We start from the raw sequence: 19,374 nt of genomic DNA on the forward strand, positions 1-19,374 counted from the left end.
TTTGACAGCTATCCTTATATGCAAACATATGCAGATTTCTTGCAAGCAATGAAACGCAGACAGTAGCAATTTTTATTGCCAGCGAACTGTATTAGCGTATCTGCAACGCTTACCGTCTGTCGTGTTAACGCTGCATAACGACAGCACTAAGTGCAAATGTATGCGAAACGAACTAAATAATTACATATTGAAGCTATTCCAGCATGTGTACTTCCTCTCATAATAGATAACTTTAAAATCTATTAATAGATATGAGTGAATGTTATTTGAAATCGTGTGAAATACCGCAACTGCAAATCAATATCATAATAAAATATTCACAGCTGTAGACATTACTTAGCAATTGAACAGCATTTCTATAATAAATAATATGAAATCAATAATAATAGCAAAGAGCATAAAAAGCAAATACGCCAGTCAGACGCACTTCAATGGAGCCAATCAAAATCTATTTTCACTTCGTTTGCAAGAATACTTCATGTCTTGATAAACCAATTTGCTATACTTATTTGCTTGCATTTACTTTTATAGCACATTGTGTCTCTGCTTCAAAAGCGATTCAGACTTCGCCCACCGGTCTATTAACCACCACACTGCAGGAAGTTGCATTTCCGTTATCCGGTGCATAAATATGCGAGAAGAGGAAATAGGTAGCCTAGTTCATTCGTTTTCCCAGAAATGTTGTTGTTGTAGGTAGTCAATATTGGCTTACCAAAGAAGTTACACGGCCGTAAGGATTGACAGCCAACAAAGTGAACAGATGTCCCTGACCTCCTGGCGTTACTTATTTATTCAGTTTTCTATACATTGATAAATGTGTAAGCAGGTATATGGGGGGGTGTGAATGTCAAATAATTTTTATTTGACTCAATAACTTTTTAAGTGTGTGTATGAGTTGCTGTGAGAATACAGATCTTTAGTGGGACATATGCTTTTTCACAGTATTTCAATTTTTGTTAGGTTAGAACATAAAAATATATAAAATTATTTTTTCGAGAAGCGCTGCTGCCTACAAGCTTTTAACTTGATTATTCATATTTTCGAGTTTTTAACTTTTTTTTCGAATAAATGTGCTTTAAATTTATTCGAAAATTTCAGGATAAAATATTTTTCCTCTTTTTTAATTATTGGCGACAAAAATCTTTATTTCTGCAACGCGCTTATTTGCTGATGTCGGAAATTGCATTATTTCGAAAGTGTTTTACAGCCATCAATCTCTTCTTTCTTTCAAAGTTTCTTCAGAATTTTGTCAACTTGACAGAAACTTGTTACCGAACACGTTTGCGTGCGAGAGTAGAGCGTAAATAATATTCTCTGTCAAACCGAAGTATTTTGCTGTTATTTGTTTGAACTGTCAAACTGTCAGCTGTTAGGAAGTACGGATTTAGTGTTACTCTCCCATGCTGAGCGACTTTTCTAGTTTTTACTTTGACTATTCCAAGACATTCGATCAGAAAAGTTCCGAAAAAAACATGAATATTTCTTTAAAAACAGTTTTTTTTTCTCGCTTAAAAAAATTGCAACTGCTTTCAAAGAATACTGTAAGGTTATAAGGCTATCAACGCATTCTCAAGCATTTGATGACACTTATTCTGTGACACTAGGTCAAGTGAATGCACCTACATATGAATAGCGGTATATACACATATGAGCGCGTATTTACGCAATTGACACAAACCCCAACAAAATTTTACAGCGCAGCATCTCAAGAACCTTTACATAGATTTTTCTATTATACTTAAGCATATATGCAAACAAATGTATGTATGTAAGTGAGCGTGATTCTATAAATAAGTGAAAGCTGCTTAAATGAAGTGTCGCGCAGCATAACTAAGCAAGCACTTGAATATTATCATTCACTTTGGATATAATGAATTTCAATTTCTATGCTTTTCGCTCGACGTGGCACTACCACGTGCTTCAGCAGTGCATTCCCTCACAATTTTTGGGCGATTTAAGTGCACGCGCACCACATAGCAGCGCGTCTGCCGTAGCAACTTGCACCATGGCGATATAGTGAATTACTCAAGCAGCGCGTTGCGGCAGCGGACCCGGCGACCGTAAGTCGATATGCATTTAAAGCACGTACAAAGTCATTTCTGCCTATGCTCGCATGCGTCTAATTGCATTAAAAGAAATATAATAATTTTGTTTTTGTTTTGTCGGTTTCTTTACCTTTATGCAATGCTTGTTATACCTGCAACTTTGCTGCTGATATGCGCTTTGGATTACCGTTGTTTTTTGCGTTATTTTTGTTGTTATTTTTGCTGCAGTTGCCTGTGGTTTCGGTCGCTTGAATAAACAAATTGCAACGTTGCATATTTAAATGCACACATTTTCACTTCGCCTCTCACTGCTGTCTGCACTTATTGAACTCAAAGTTTTTCTTCAAATATTAATAAATTTTTAATTTCACTATTTTCTGGCAAAGATTCCAGTCAATTTCAAATTTGTGGTGGAAATTTCGTTCACTTCTATTTTCACTTGCGACGCCGTGCTGGCACATTGCGTTCGCGTCACATCGTCGACAACGAATGAAATTTTCATATTGCTCGTCGACATACTTATGTACCTGTGTGCAGTGTGAGGGCGAGAGTGTGGTAGGTGGACAACGGCTTTTTGGGGTTGGAGTTGCTCTATCACTGCTTGGTAGTCGCCGCTTAGTCTGCAGAATCTTCGTTAAGTATTTCAATTGTGGATTTCCCTGCTGTTAATGCAGCCGAAGCTGTCTGGCAGTGTTACCAGATTTGTTGAGAAATGTTTTTACAAATAAAAATTGAATAAAGACATTGTTTCCTAAGTATCTATATACAAGGTATATAAATGGGGTTACTAAAAATCATTCAAACACAATAATTACACTTTGCATGAATCCAGACTAAGTAGGTCCGTATCCTGCACTACTTTTCAAATAAATAAAAAATTTGCAGATAATTAAATTATAGTAAACGTAAGCTCATAGAAACAGTTATAATTGCATATTCCATGCGCTTTCATTTAATTATATTAATAAATATGTATTTTGAAATAATTTAGAAAATTACTACTATGTATTTCCGTAACATTCACTCTCCATGTTTCGAAAATTTTCAGCATCTGGTAACTCTGTATGTCAAGCAATGTCTTGAGGCAAGTGCAGGAGAGCGCTCGCGTTATAAGGGTTGAACACCGTTATTCGTTTTCTCAAGTTACAAATGCTGCCTAAAATCAAAAACCATGATACCACAATAAACTCTAAGATTTTATTATAATTATAGCACAATTTATATTATTGCCTAACTTTTGCTATACAATTTAATTGTTCAAACTTTTGTGACGTGCGTTTTCAAACACGACTTGATAACCATGCGAGTTTGGCAATGTGTGTTCGCTATGATTTTGCGCTTTCGTAAGTTTGCTCTTCGATGAAAATACTTCTCTTCGACAAGTCTCAGCATCCTGTTTTATCTATATATGGTAGATGTGAGCATATTTAACTCTCTTTGTGCTCATATTTTTGACCTACAAAAATCTAGCTCATTGTTGGTCTCGAACTAGCTTGTTTATCTAAATAAATATTTTGTTGTTGCTGTGTCCAATTGTTCGTGGTCCTACCCTAATTTTCTTTGTGGTATCTATGATTCTATTTACTCACATACATACATACATACAAGTCCGAATATATGCTAATTGAACATAAATGTTTCTGTGTGTGTGTGTACGCCGTCAGTTTGTATGCGTATCTGTAGCGTCGGATACTGAATGCGTTTGGAAATCAGGCGACCTTTGTACCTAGCATTTTGTTGTTGCTGATAAAATGCGTGAAATTCGTTGGGCAAATAAACACAGATTTTGATTCAAATTTACAAGGGTGACTGTACCCTTGTAGGCAATTCTTTAAAATAAGTTTTCATGTGGCTCTCAACAGATTTTGATAAATAACGAAATGATAAGGGCAACGTGACAACGTGTGTGTCTCTTGAAATTCTTTTTATCGACTATTTATTAGTTCACCCTATTAATGTGTCTAACTACAGATCAATTACTTTGGTTTTGTAGTGGTTACTTGTAGTCAGATATCTTCTTGCACTAATGCATTTATTTCAATTTCAATCAGTGCTTTATCAATATTTGGCAGAATTGATATCACTATCTCAAAGCAGATACATAATCTCCAGCTATGATATCGCGAAGTTGCCTTATCACTGCAGATAAGCTACTTTAATTAGACGTAAAGAGAGTCAACGAAACCACAAAAAAGCTTTTGAGACATTTTTAGCGTCAGAAGGTTTAATTTAGCTAATGTATAACATATATTTATATATATATTTTTTAGGAAGGCGCCCTGGAAATAGTTTTTTTTCAAATATTAATTTCACTGCAATCTTTAACCGGTAGTTGCCAGGATTCCTCCTTTATCTTTTTCATCAAATTTCGTGCATAGCCTTTTTAGGTAAGAAAAAACAAAATCTAAAGCCTAAGATAATTGAGCCTTTATTTTTGCGTTTTGTAAGAAATCATTAATTTTGTAGACATGATTTAACGCAGTAAAAATTCAGGTTTTTTGATACGAGTGTAACTTCAATGCTTTGCATACCCAGATCTTTAACCAAAATGTACTGAGCCGAAACGTATTGAACGATGAGAGCATCTGCTACCTCTCTTAATGCTAATAATATGATTTAAAAGTATACTCGTTATTTCTGTTTTTTTCGTACGCCAAGATTCTCGCAAATCTTCCTGAATGCTTTTAGAAATCAAGCTAACCGCCATGTTTAGTGCTTATGAATTGCAAAGAAAGTTGTTAAGAAGTTGGAAAATAAACTCATCAATAAGTGGATCGACTTGATCGGAAAATATTTGTAAGAGTTAGACGTCAACTTCGAAATCAGTATTGTCAACTCACTTCGAAATTATTTAATCAATAACAGCTGGATATTGCTAACCGAAACCTCGTATTACTTTACCGGGGATTAGAGTCAAAAGACTTAACCTTAACTTCTTTATCTTTCAACACCAATAATGGAGTGTTGCGAAGAATAATTAGAGCAAGTTTGGCATCTCTGATTTCTTACACATTAAAAATAAGGAAGGCGCAGTCGCAGTACACAAACCACAGCTAAGAACCGAGTATGAATCAAATAATCGAATCTGTCAATTTTGACAGTTTTTAGTGTTTATAATAAAAAAACAATTTTAAAATATTAAATAAATACTCACTAATTAACTAAACGAAATATATTTATAAAAGTTTGCTATGTTAACAGAAATGAGAGAATTCACTTTCGCTTTTATGTTATTACCGGCAGAGAGTAATTGTGATTTTAAAAATAGAACTTAATTGTTTTTTTTACTCAGTAGCTTGCAGCATCCCACATATAATATTCCTTGTAAGACGCTCTCAAATTCTACATCTAACCACTCGAATTGCAATCTCTGCTTGTGCTCTCTTAATCAATGATATGCATTTGAATGTAAAGCAAACAGCGAAAGCAAAGAGAGTATATAAAATAAGCAGTCAAGAAAGAATAAGGCCGTAACTCTTGTCTATTTCGTTAGATTTTATGGCTTATGCTTTCTTTCTTAATCCAAAATATGCTTCCGATTTGTGAAATAACTTTGTTACCAACAGCTGATTAGCAACGCGCTAATGCACGCGGCTGCAATCGTCACACACTCACACACATGTACGTGCAAGTAAATATTACGGGGTGACTAGTGGCTATAATGACATGACTTAAAAAGGGATGGTATTTGCAGCGTGTTTTCTATGAGACGCACCTTGGCAAGGTTTTTCCGGGCGCCTACTCGGTGTGGTTGTTAAAGCAAACAAAGGGGGCCCGCAGGTCTGTTGCAACTGTTGTTTATTATTTTGTGGTTACACATATCTGTTGTGGCTTGCGTGCTGCTAGTATTTAGTCGCTATTTTTCACCTAGCCACCCTTATTGCATCAAAGGGAGAAGCAAAACAAATTATATAGAAGGTTTTGTAAGTTAACTACTGCACGGAAAATTTACTTTTTTATATGCCTTCGTTTTACGCGCTTAAAAGAATATGTATTAAAATTTTATTTAAATTTCTCATTTTAAGTTTTCTAAGAATATTTGAGCAATCTGCCAGTTGCTGCACGCAGCAGTTTCGCGCGCTTGTTCTATATGCCTTCCCAATAGTCACTGTAATGAATCGTTCAGCAATATACAAATATATAATTTTTTAACCAAACGTCAGTAAACAATAAATACTCCGCTCGACTATCAGTGACTGAACGGCTGGGGGCCGCAAGGAAGGCAGAACACAGCTTGTCAGACTCTAAAAAACATTTAGATATTTTGCTGCGCTCACACTCGCGTGTATTGTATTGTATATTTTGATACGCTCGTGTTCGCTTGCCTTGCTGAGCGCACTCAGTTATATTTTCTTAATTTATTTATGTAAATTTTGTTGTTGCTTTATTGTTTGTACGTACTTTGTTGTGACCGCCGCTCCGCTCGGAAACTATCTTACAGCACTTCTTTTCACAGCTTTGCTACTCGCCGCTTATTTGCTTCAATACAAAACGCTCGCATTCTATTTTCAACAGACACACTTTTGAAAGCATTCGCTCCGCTTGGCCCTATTCTCGATGTGTAAAATACACACTGTTTGTAAACTCAACACTCCGCCGCCCTTGACTTATTTTTTATTTATATTTTTATTTTCAGTTGCAGCGCCAGCTTTTTTGGCGTCTTTCGTAATTTGTTTAATTTATGCGACAGCCCACACATACACGTGCAATTTTGTTTTTGTTATTATTTCGAACACATTAATTCTTTCAACACACGAATAACTACTTCTTGTTTCTTCAAAAGCGCCCAATGTTTATCGCGTGTCTGTTCGCGAGCACCGAACGTCAAACAAAAATTAATTTAATAGAAATAAAGCAGCACAAATTTATTTATTTTATATTTTATAATTTTTTCTTTCCTTGCTTTGTGCTTTTCGCATGCAGCACCAGCGTGCACTGAGCGATTAGGCAGACTGAAGACTCGGCCCTTCTTTGTGGTCGCGCAGCAACGTTGTTTTTTTCTATAATTATTAATTTTGTTTGCAAATAAAAGCAAAAGTGGCTCACAGAGCGTCTACCTATGTTCACAGCTAAACTGTGTACGGCTCAGCTGGTGCGTTTTGCTGCCGACGCCGTTTGTCTATGCTCGCTTGCTGGTTCGTTGCCTCCCAGCTTAAATTAGCGGATGTGAATTGTGTGAATGATGTGTATCTCTTGTTGGTTGGTCTCTTTGGCTTTGCGGTCGTGCGACTGGCGGTGGGTGGCTTGAGCGGTGAGCGCACTAAGCGCATACATGCAAGTGCTTGTGTAGATGTGAGCACGCGCTGAGAGAATGTCGTCGTTAGCGATCAGCGACTGTGAGCGCGCTACCGAAGAAACGATTTGGCGAGACGCGCGCTATCAATCGTCGCAGCGTTAACCCAAATCTACCGTTTTTACTCGCTTATGCCTAGGCACACACCACATTTACATTTATAAGCTGTATTTTAATACAACACCGACGCGCGAAATCCGCTGTTGCTACTGTTCTGTAGCGCCAACAAATAAGAACTGACTCGTGTGCTGCCGCGAAATCATATAAAATAATCGGTGCTGCTTGAGAAGCGCGGAGAATAGCAGCAGCTGCTGCAAATCTGTAGGTGTGCGCGTGTGTGTGCGAGAGTGTGATGTGTGCTGATGCAAATGTTGCTAAACATTTCGCTTTGTATTTAAATGATTTTCTGTATACATTTCAATTGATTTCCTTCGCCAGAGTTGATACCATTTCATTTGCGCTTGTGTGTGTGTGTATAAGTAAATTTTATTAGCAATTCAAATTTTCTTGCCGCTGCAATATTTTGCCATTAGCTAAGGTATCTTCAAGGAGAATAAGATTAGTTGAGTGATAAATCTTCCGCCATTTGATGTTCAGAAATAGTTCTATTTGCTAGACATATTTGGTGAAGGTTTTGTTATACTTTTTCGACTCATGATTGCGTGCCCTAAATTGCGTTACTATAGGATATCTGCTTTTAGCCGACCGTTGTCTCTTATATTGGAAATATACTTTGGTAATAGTCGTGTGGTAGCGTTGGCGCCAAGTTATTTGTATACACCGTTTTTTCCATCCGTTTTAACCAATAATTGAAATATGATATTGCATTCAATTTTTTAAAGGCACGCTTTCCACAAAAAAAAAATACATAAGCAAACTTTTCCAAACCTCTTCCGTTCGCTATGCATAGCATGTGTTAGTGTTTTATCATCTTAGTTTCTCTCAAAAATTTAATTTGATAATCTATTTCAAAGTCAAAAGTGTATTAAAATAATATATAAACGTGTCAAGCCTTTACGAATATATTTTCAACCGTCAGTCTACTCAAACCTCTTTGTTACCCAAACTTTGAAATATTGCTTAGCTTACCTTTTAATTAAATAAAAAATAAAATATGCTGGCAACGCTTATAAAAGCTATTTTTAAATGTAAGCTTGCTTTAGTTTTTTACCTTTATTATGATATGTATGGATGTTATCAGTTGAAATTAACAACTTTTTAAACATACGGCAACCTTCCCCACACTGTGTGTTTCCGTTTCAAATGTATGTAACTCGTCAGCTATGAACTTGCATTTAAAAATCAGTCCAACAATGTTATTTACGGCGGAACATGCTTTTCCGAATGACACAAAAAATTAAAAGTAACGCTTTTAAAACTACTATTCTGACTAAAATGTTTGAAGAGGAAATTCCAAACTCGCCGAACAGTTTCGATTACTAAGTCCAAGGCTATTCGCAGCCTCCTGATATGGTCTCACAAATATATAATAGGATCAAACATGCCCTTCGGATGTAAATCCGGCCTTAAAGGAACACAACCAAGACTATTTGAAAAAGCGTTTTTGCTACCAAAACAAGAAGTAGTACTTTTAGTCGAAAAAGCCTCTTGAATGTTTGACAATAACTACTGAAGGTCGGTCGCTATTAAAAAACACTTTCTGTAATTTATATATATTATAATATATCATTATAATAAATCGTATTATAATTATTCGGGAAAAGAAGAAATAATAAAACTCTCTCCCACATAGTTCGCAAGTGGTACTCCCGCTTTTTTGACATCTGATAAGTCTATTAGTTTTAATCCACAGTGCAATGACTTTTTTGTGAGCAAGTAAATTGCAGTGAACACATTACTCTCAAACTAAAAGAGTCTAAGTCATAATTTAAATTGAATAAACTGATTGCAAAATGTACGCAGTCATGCGTGTGAAGTCACAAGTGTCTCAAGAATTGAGCATATGTTTCTTACAGCGAGTAAATTGCTTACAGCTGCGAACGCTGATTAGATATAGTGCGCTGCACGTGAAGCCGAGCAACCGCCTCCAAAACTCAGCTGCTGGAGCCTTCACTGGCCAATCGACAGAAGTCTGCACGACATGTGCTGCCGCTCGACGGAACTCGCTCTCGATGCTTTGCTACATTGCTCCATAATAAGCGTAAAACTGCGCTCAATAGGAACTTAGTATTAGTTCCATTGCATATTTATCGTTTTTTTTAGAGGAAATACATCGCTTCTTTGTTTTTGTTATTATTTTTAGGCATATTTTAGCATTCAAGCGAATAAATGCTAATTTATATACATATCTATATATTAAGCTGAATTCTTAACGGTAAAATAATTAGGTGTGTGAAAATATGTCTAATAAACAAGATATATTGTTTCCACGATAGTGCTAGTCGGACTTTGAGTTAGAACTTTGCACTTTTGTATCCATTAGTTCTAAGCTAGTTTTAATAAGAGTCATTAAAGCGATTACGAAGTTCAGAACTGAGAGAAAAAAAATATTAACTTACATATACATACAGGGTGCACCATCTTATAATTAAAAAAAAAAAGCTTGTAGGATTTGAGAGCTTTTTACTGAACTTGCCCGTTGTCTTTTTGTCATTAGTTATCCAGGCAGCTTTTGTTCAGGGAGCTAAATAGCTTGAATAATAATTTGACATCATTTTGGTGAAATCTTGAACTGTTAAGACCTTTTTTACTTTTTCGCAGATATAAGCTAAAGTCTTCGTATGACATTGGCGGCTGAAAGTTTCTGTAAATTTTAAGTGCAATTGTACTCTGCTTCACAAGCGATTAGCACATAGCTTTTGATCAACACTATTCTGCACGCTATTAATTAGAGAGATTTATTTGGAGAGTAAAAATTATTGTGTAATTAAATTCCTGCCACTAGAGCTATTAAACTTAATAAATGCTTGCTATGTTCTGAATACATAATACAAGTATTTATGGCTATGCCAAAATGTGAGTAAGCAGACATACATACATACCCGAATGTGCAAAATACTATATTTTCCTCTAATATTTCCCGCTTTTTCGTAAAGCTTTACGTACACACACGCGTATTTCCGATTTGTTTATTTATTTACATTCAGAAAATCACTATTGAACAGCTTGAAAAACAAAACAACCGATTCGACTCATTGACTGCAGACCATCTGTGTCTGCTTTCGCAAAACTAGAAGCAGCAACCAACAAGTAGATTATTAAATTACATGCTGCTCGTGCTTTAAGAAAGACCAGTGCATGTGCACTCAGCGACTGACTAGCGTGTGCCGCTGCAGCACTTGAGAGCGCGCGCTTATCTTGGCGTTGTGTAGACTTTTCATATGGAAAGAGCGCAAATAGACTATTAATTTTCTAATTGTTTTGCTATTTTTGCATAGTTTCATCATTCTAACTAATATTTAAATCTCAGTTTTACTTATTTAGTCATAAACTGCAAGTAAAATCATTCTAATATACAGATGTACTTCTAATCTTTTGCTAAGCCGCCACACTTGAAGAAGAAGAACAAGACTTGAAGTTCTGTAAAACAACGAACTTTTACGTTTATATTTGACATACGAGTATATCGTTCAAGGGCTAGATGATATATAGTATGCTAATACATTTAGGCTTACCATTCTCAATATGATGGAATATGAGAGTATGACAAAAATGACACATGACACAGGTTGTCATACGCTACGCCATAATCGAAATAATAGAAAGAGACAGAGAGATATAAAATCTGTGAAACTTTCTTAGAAATATTTCTTTATTCGGTTATGATGTCACGACTGTCTATTACAATAAAAGTAACGGACGGGGTTCGTAATCGCTATTTCCATCATTTAATGATTCTGACAGTTTCTTTCCGTAACATCTTTGCAACGTATTTTACATTTGTGCGTCACGTCATGTTTGTATGATGTAAACTACTTTTACATAATTATAATGAAAGTGTGATAGTTTTACTATACACTTTGTCGCATTCATTTGTTCATGACTTAGCGCGTCGCAATCTTTACAATATATCATTCAGCACTTTTCCATTCTCAGTTTATAGTTTATTGTAGTATTGAAAGACTACAGATTTGATCTGCTTTGACAAAGTTAAGAGTCATTATACTCTTTAAAATGGTTTGTTAAAGCTTATGGAGCATATTGTATAGCAAAATTTTTTATTGGAATGTAAAAGGTCGGGTTGTTGTTGCTGCGGTTTCGCGCTGAGAGGACGAGATAAAAATGTCGGTTACATAGTTTCTTCGGCTATCACGAACCATTTCGTTAATGTAATCTTATAGCGTTTTCTTTTCGCGATGGAAATGTGGCCTCAACATTATGGTAAATAAATGTTCCATTTTTTACATGACACAAGAACAAAAAAATGCCAACCAACTCATTTGCAATATTTATTATTAAGCTTAATGAAATCTGATCGATTCATTATGATTAGTAGAAAAACTTGATTAAAAAAAAATAACTGCCAAAAATGAAAAATAAAAAAATATCTGCTGGACAACTCTTAGCCTTACGTTTTGAGAAGGGCAGCAAATGTTGCACTTTTTTCAGGCAACATTCTGAGAAAGGAACACGAAACTTTGTCAGCTCGGGCATAGGGCAGAATAAATGCAAAATTTTTGTGACGCTTTTAATTTAAATTCGCAAAAAATTAAATTCTCAATATGTTAACAGCCCTATAACTCGAAACCCATAGTTTTTCCATTCCCTTACTTTAAATATACATTATTAAAAATAATTTTCTCCAATTATTTGAAAAAAAGTGATTTATTATAAGCATTAAAGTAAAGTAAAATATTTAATTGGGAGTTAAGTTCACCTGGCAAATAGAAACTTACATACTACATATAGACATACACGCGAGCAACTCGATATTTAGGTTCATCAGCACCCAAACCAATTACTCGTTAAACTATAGTGAGAGTATTTGAAAATTATTGCTGATTATACGCATACATACTTACATATATAAATCAATAATAATGATATCATATTGTACTGAGCTCGTCCATATGTATATTTATGGTTGCATGCATATAATAAGGCTCATTCATGGATGAAAAAGCGGGGTTTAAAAAAAATTATTTTTGATGGAAATATAACGTGTATATTTGTTAATTATAAAATATCTTTATTATATGTAAAGAAATTTTGAGAGTTTAAAGCGCAAAGAAAAGCTAAAAAACCGTTATTATGATTTTAACAGAGCTCAAAAGGCAACTAATAACCAAACTGCGTAACTCTGAACAAATTTAGGTTCAAGAAAAATGCAGCCTTATCAGCTCCAAAATTTTTACTTTTTACTATTTTACAACCAAGTATTGCACTGAAAAGTAACGGTTATTTCAATGAAAACCTAGCAACGTGGACTTTATACTGTTACCATGCATATAAAACATGCAAATTTGTTAATAAGATATTCATTGTTGCCTTAGAATTGCAACTATTTGCATTTAGCTATAGCCAGCAAAGCTTATAATCATCAAACTAGGCTACATATCAGTAGTTGACATGCATGTGACAAAGTACGCATTTGTAGTGTACCCTGTAAAAACATGCATTAGTGCTAAACTATTTTACAACTAGTATGAACTTCAAGCACTAGTCAGCTGACAATTTTTTTTATATAATTCAAGCAATTTTCAAGCAAGTCTTTGCAAGCGATGGAATAGCAGCTCTCACATGGAGTTTGGAAGAGCATTATATTAATCTCACTGATACGAAAGCGACCGAAAAGAGAAAAACCAAAAGCGAAAGAAAAGAAAACTCTTTTGATTTAGTAATTTTTTTTAACTTGAAGTCTACTTTTGTCAAATGAGTGCTATCAAATCCAACATATGCACACGTGGAACAAAAATGTCAAAAACTGTTAAAGCGTTCGTAAATAGCAGTTTGAATTATTCATGACTTCGAAGCACTGCAAACAAGTGAAATCAAGTTTCCACTGGACTAACTTACATACTTACATATGTGCTCGTACATTTTGGTTAATTTCACATAATTTTTGCTAGTTATATTGGTTTTTATTCTTTTTATTATTATTATTAATTATATATATATTATTATCAAAAAAACAAAAAAAAAACTCACCAACAACTCTCTCTGTAATGGTTTTAAACCAGCTTCTCCCGGGCTAGTTACATTTTAGCTAGTACTTTCTACAGCATACAACAGTTCTTACTCTCTCTTTACACGAACTAATACATTACATTAACTCAATGCAGCGACCGCAGAGTAGTTATTATTTCTAGATTTGCATGCTGATCTATTTTACTATTCGCATTGCAGTTTCATTACGTTCTAAGTCATTGCACTGCAGCAGCTGAGTGCGCGTGCACTGGAAGTCCCTATAGAATTTGCATCATCGTTCGTTGTTTTTGTGTTGACAGCAAAATAAATTTGCCCTAAAATACAGTTAGTTTCGATTTATTTATTTGAATATAAATATCCGTTGACCTAAGCAACGAACACACATTTCTGTATGTATTTATAAGAAAAATTTCTGGGAATTGCATAATCGACAAATTTCAATAGCCAATTTAGGCCTCGAAGCAGAAGCTAAATGCCCAGCTTATATGTATGTGTGTATGAGTGTATCGAGCATATGTTTTTCATCTGCAGATATTGCTTTTATTGGCGCCTGATTGTGACTCACTTGGATACAGTATCTTTTCATTTGGAATATTATTGCGCGCATGCTATCATAATCGAAGTCGTATTCGAACGATTAGGTTTTAGCTTAACCAAGATAACATTTATAACTCTCGCACATGCCTGTGACTGTGAAATTGTGAATGTTAAGAATTAGCCAAATTTCGGTTCATTTATGTTCATAAAGATACAATAATTTTAATTATAAAACCCCTGAGTTGCTAGCAGACTTCCTGTGATTAGCTCAAGGTGAATAATTTGTTACATCTAATGCTGCTCAATGCTTTTATGACGGGAGTTTAAGAAGAAAATAAAATCAATTACATTAACTATAGTAATAACCAAAAGTAAACTACTTCTAAACGCGAAAATCGAATTTCCGGACGAAAAAAGGTTGTCAGCGAAACATTTTACATTTCCAATAAAAATCTAAGCTCTAAAACAACTTAATAGTGCCATAAAAACCATAACCATAATTTTTTTCTGAAATAGTTCGCATTACTCAAAGTCTAAACATATGCATATTAATTGTTATTATCAGATATAACAATCAATAATTGACACTAGTGCACTGCTTTATATAAAGTAATCAAGTTCAAATCAATATTCACCAATTATTTACTTAATAATAATTTACTGCAGTGTCTAACACTGTTATCAGTTAGTGTTATTAAGCGTTTTATTAACAATCGTTTTTATCTGCCAACTACAAATGCCTAGTTACTGCAACAATACGAGGTACATACGAACAATGCAACGCTTTAATATAATAATAACAACAACAGAAACAAAATGACGTTACAAACATTAATAAAGTTATACGCTATTGTTTTAAGCTAAGTAGCAACGATTATCGCGACGAAACGGCATTAAACGAACACTTGTCAACTCGCTTATCAAATAGGCACACATGCGAAGCGCTACTGAAGGCAACAAACACCCAGCGGTGACAATGAAACACACACATGCAAATACAAATGCATGTATAAATGTGTGTGTGTGTGTGGACTTACATCACCGTTATAATATTTTTTAATCGGCGGAGAAGGCAAAGATTAGCTGCGAAAATACAGCGATTCGCATGCGAAAATGAGAATTTGTGCAGCCCTTCCTTTCTATTATATAATATATACTTGTATTATATAGCAAAGCAGTTTCAAATCGTTTATCGTTTAAGACATTTCTTAGTCTACAAAAGATCTTCACAAGCATCTTCAAGTTCTAGAAAAATATAATAAAAGTATTTATGTATTTTCTAATCTCTTTCGCGTACTTTTGTCAGACGTTTCAGTTAAGCCCGACCATATGAACACCAGTGAGGCAGTTTAGCTGCTCTCTTCAACAAAAATAGAAGTCCAAATGGTTAGCTTAAATGCCTAGAGTTCTTGACAACACTCTCTTTGCACAAACGAGTTTTTTAAAACTCGGTAGTCGAAACAAAATCATTATGTAAAGAGTTCGTAGTAGTATTATAGGCACAGGCTTTTCTAGGCGATTCCGTTTCGAATGGCAAACTTGGTATCTCATTAACTAATAGCCAGGTTAAGTTTGTGCTTGCACTGACTGCGTTTTTAATAAGCGGTTTAGTTGTGGTACGAGGGTTCTTCGGCAAATGTGCTCATGTGGATTTCTTCGTTTCAACTTCAACGGCTATAATTCAGCCTTAGAACATGAGAATTATAGAAAGATTGCAAAGAACACCCAACAGTTTTGCAACAAATGAATATTTTTCTAGCATAACAACAACAACAAAAACAACATAAGAGTTAATATGGCACTCTTCCTGTTAGAATATCTTTCAGTGGACAAGCAATGTTTGTTCGAAGGTGATCAAAGCTTTGGCTGAGTTTTTGTATGTAAATGTCTAATCTGCGCCTAAGAAGTCTACATCACAATCATAATGGTGTTGTTGTATTTGTTAATAGAATTATAGTTTGTTTAGGTCTAGTTCCACCTTAGTTTACTACCTCTCCCTTAGGCTTATTTGATTTATTAAAAACCATATTTAATAGAGTACAATTAATAATAATTTAGGCAGGCAAAAAAATTTTTGGATTCTTTGTTTTCTTGCTTCGACTATTTATTGCCCCCGCAGGCGTCGTATTTTGGGCGCTTGAACGTTGGCAGATTAGATAAGTAACGGTAGCAACAATGTTGCTACCAACTTTATAACAATCGATATTTAAATGCTGCTATGAAAGCTATATAAACAGATTACACGTTTGATGTAGCCGAGTGTGTTGCTATCGCTGGGTCGTTTGTGGATTCAAATCCAGGTCATACAGAAGAAGCATTAGCTGAATGCAGCTTGGCAGTGTTAAAACGTCTTTCCGAAATGAAGTAGCGTCTCATTCAATAAAAACAGTAAAGTATACAGTTTGTCGGGCAAAAGCACGATTAGGAACTCTAATAATACTACATAAACTACTAAATCTACTAGAATAAGATCGGCCAAATAGCTGGCGAAAGATTTTTTTTTGTTTTTAAGTAGGGGGAAGCATTGAAAGCTAAAGTGCGGAACTTTAATCCGCTAAACTTATCATATTCCCAACTTTAGACTTTCCCAAGGAACCACCTGATTAAGTATTACTTCGTTGGGCGAAGGAGTAAGTATATATACATACATATGTATATGAATTTAAACACATATATATCACCTTATCCTTACTTAGACACACGTTTTTTAAGATTAGAAATCAGTTATAATTACGATACTCTTACTCCTTCTAAACACTGTTTTGAGCATAAAGAAGTAAAATGTGTTTGATAAGTACGGTAGTTCCGGCTAGAATAAAAATCTACAGTTGTCAATTAAAAGTTATGGCACGGTGCACTCGAATACTCGGTAGTATAATATGTAAATATCGACATGTCTGTATTTCCAACAATTAAGTGAACAAATGAGCCGTCTAAACGGATTAAAACGATACCGAGTGCAAAGTAATTTAGTTGGTAATTAAGGTTTTGAATTACACGATATTGCATTGAATGTGAACTATTGGCAATTGTGGTCTTTCGACTTTTATTGCACTGTAAATAATATTGTGAGCAAATAGAATGCAGTAGGAAGGACGACCGCACGATAATCGCGTTAATCTAGCGCGGTAAATTACTGTGACCTCAAACAGGCTATCGGTAAATGTGTGGGTTTTAGCTGTGCTGAGATTGAGGTTCGGCAGAAGTAAGAATTTTTACAAAAGAACAAGACAACTAGTGGAGTTATTTGGTCACTAGGAAAAGATGAAATTGCTGTAGAATTGCATGAAGTTCGTTCTTGGTTTGCCGTAAAGCATACATATTAATTATAAGAGCTTTTTTATATTAAAATTAAAAAAAAAAAATTTTAATGAATTTTCGACGTTGTTCCAAAAAATTTCCAGTGTACTTGCTGCCACATTTGACACCTTTCAGCTTGTTGGGTCGCACAAATTTCGGGTTCCGCTCACGGGGGAATGAAATTAGCAAATTGCATGTTAACCTATTTACAAGTGCTTATATGTATGTGTTTGTGTGTGTCTACATGCAAACATATAGACGCGAATGCTCCCAAAACGAATTTGCCGCTGACCAATTGTTCATGTGGATTCGAGTGTGTGCCTAAGCGCCAAGGGTTAAGTAAAATGAACCACAACTGCATTAGGCGCGTGTGTATATATGTAGGTGTGCGTGTGTTGTGAATTCAAAACAGAGCAAAGTAAACCGAAAAGAGGTTAAGAAAATCAAAAGCAATTGCAAAGAACTTTTTATTGCTGCATGTTGCACACACTTTACTAGTATGACATGCACTTGCACATACACATCTACATATAATATAAATGTAGTTAGGTAGCTGTGTGCGTGTGTGTGCGTAAGTCAGACTTTGTTACGTTCATAGAAGAACGTCGTGTGTGCAGTACATTCAGGTGCATCTTAGGTGCACTTGCACTCGAACACAAGTGGTCTCAAAGTCCAGCCCGAACGTAACTTATGTGTATTGTTAGGGGACTTCTGAGTGCATTGGAAAATTGCAACAGTGAAGATGCAACAATGGAAATACAATACAAATCGAATGGAAGTTTGTGCTCAATTAAAGATCGGCGAGTAATTGGAGAAGAATGTTAGTCGCCGCTGCTTTGGCCAATAGGTGCTTACTAATACATACAGACATTTGCACTCAACACTTAACACTTGGCTTGCATTTTTCTTTTGTTTTTCTGTTTAAGTGTGCTTGTCATGAAGTCTATGTGATTGTGTGTGATTTACTAACGATCATTTCTTATTAAAGCAGATAATTAATACTTTGTCAATTATTTGTTATTAATCATATAGAATTATAATAATTATTTTTTGATGGAGTAAACACTTACGCTTAAATTATGAGATATTTTACAAAAAAAAATAATAATAATTATTGACGATTTTTAATTGATATACTTGTAACTTATCTACTTATTACAGCACAGTATAGAATAATAACCCTTTTTTCTTTTAAAAAGCATATAAAAGAATATTCCTAAGCTCTAATTATTATTTTTTAGTTTTTTAGATTAACTTTTTACTTTCAATTCCGATAAATGATGTTTTCTTCCTTAAACGATGACGGCTTTCAAAAATTTTCACGAGTAATAAAAAGCAAGTACTCATGATTTCAAATATCATCGAAGCGACCTCGTGCCGGATGGTGAAATGTGACACTTCATTTCGCCTATATACCAAATATTTGTCTATATTTGGTCCATCTGAGCGGCTAAACCTCGAATGAATGCATTAATACAAAGCCATAATTGATTTGGTTTGAGAAAGTGTGAGCATGCTGGAAAGTCAAATACAAGTCTAGTACATTAACGGCATACTCTTTGGGAAAAAGGTAGAAATATTGCAATTTTATACCACAGCGCACTCTAGTGGCCATTTTTGTTACCAGCGACCATCCACACCGGCGCCACCTATTGAAATTAATTTTCCCAGACGAGTTTTTATTTATGTAAAAGTTTATTTCTGGCATTTTCTCAAAATAGGCCATTAAATCTTTTTTTTATTTTTTTTTTTTAATTATATTTTTGTTTTTAATTATACGACTTCAGTATCACTTAGTGAGTTTTAGCATTAAAAAGGTCAAAATATGCAAAAATTAATTTTTACAAATCAATTTATAATCTATGCAGTACTCTCGATGTTAAATTTAGTTGGTAGATCTCTTCTGAGTATGAGGACATATAGTTTATACTTTACATACAGGTACCGCAAAATTTTTGTAGTTAAACATAACATAGCATAACATAACGTAACATAACATAACATAACATAACATGATATAAAATAACATAGCATATCGTTTTTACATATCGTACCCTCCTTATATGAGTATTAAAAAAAAAATTGCGGTAA

The 19,374-nt window shown here is 34.7% G+C and overlaps 1 protein-coding gene across 3 annotated transcripts in view; it reads right to left on the reverse strand.

Annotated features, from left to right (window-relative positions):
- Atet (ABC transporter expressed in trachea) overlaps positions 1-10,494 on the reverse strand; it is a 38,625-nt gene extending 28,131 nt beyond the window's left edge. The window contains exon 1 of one of the 3 annotated variants that reach the window (XM_036369289.2): positions 10,341-10,494. The gene's annotated coding sequence lies outside the window, so the exon portion shown is untranslated. Of the gene's footprint in view, positions 1-2,175; positions 2,333-6,446; positions 7,569-10,340 lie in introns of those variants that run through there. The other 2 variants (XM_014247774.3, XM_036369288.2) reach the window with 2 other exon arrangements.
- Between the last annotated feature and the right edge of the window lie 8,880 nt (positions 10,495-19,374).

This window comes from Bactrocera oleae, chromosome 3 (genome assembly GCF_042242935.1).
Source record: "Bactrocera oleae isolate idBacOlea1 chromosome 3, idBacOlea1, whole genome shotgun sequence".
Taxonomy (NCBI): Eukaryota; Metazoa; Arthropoda; class Insecta; order Diptera; family Tephritidae; genus Bactrocera; species Bactrocera oleae.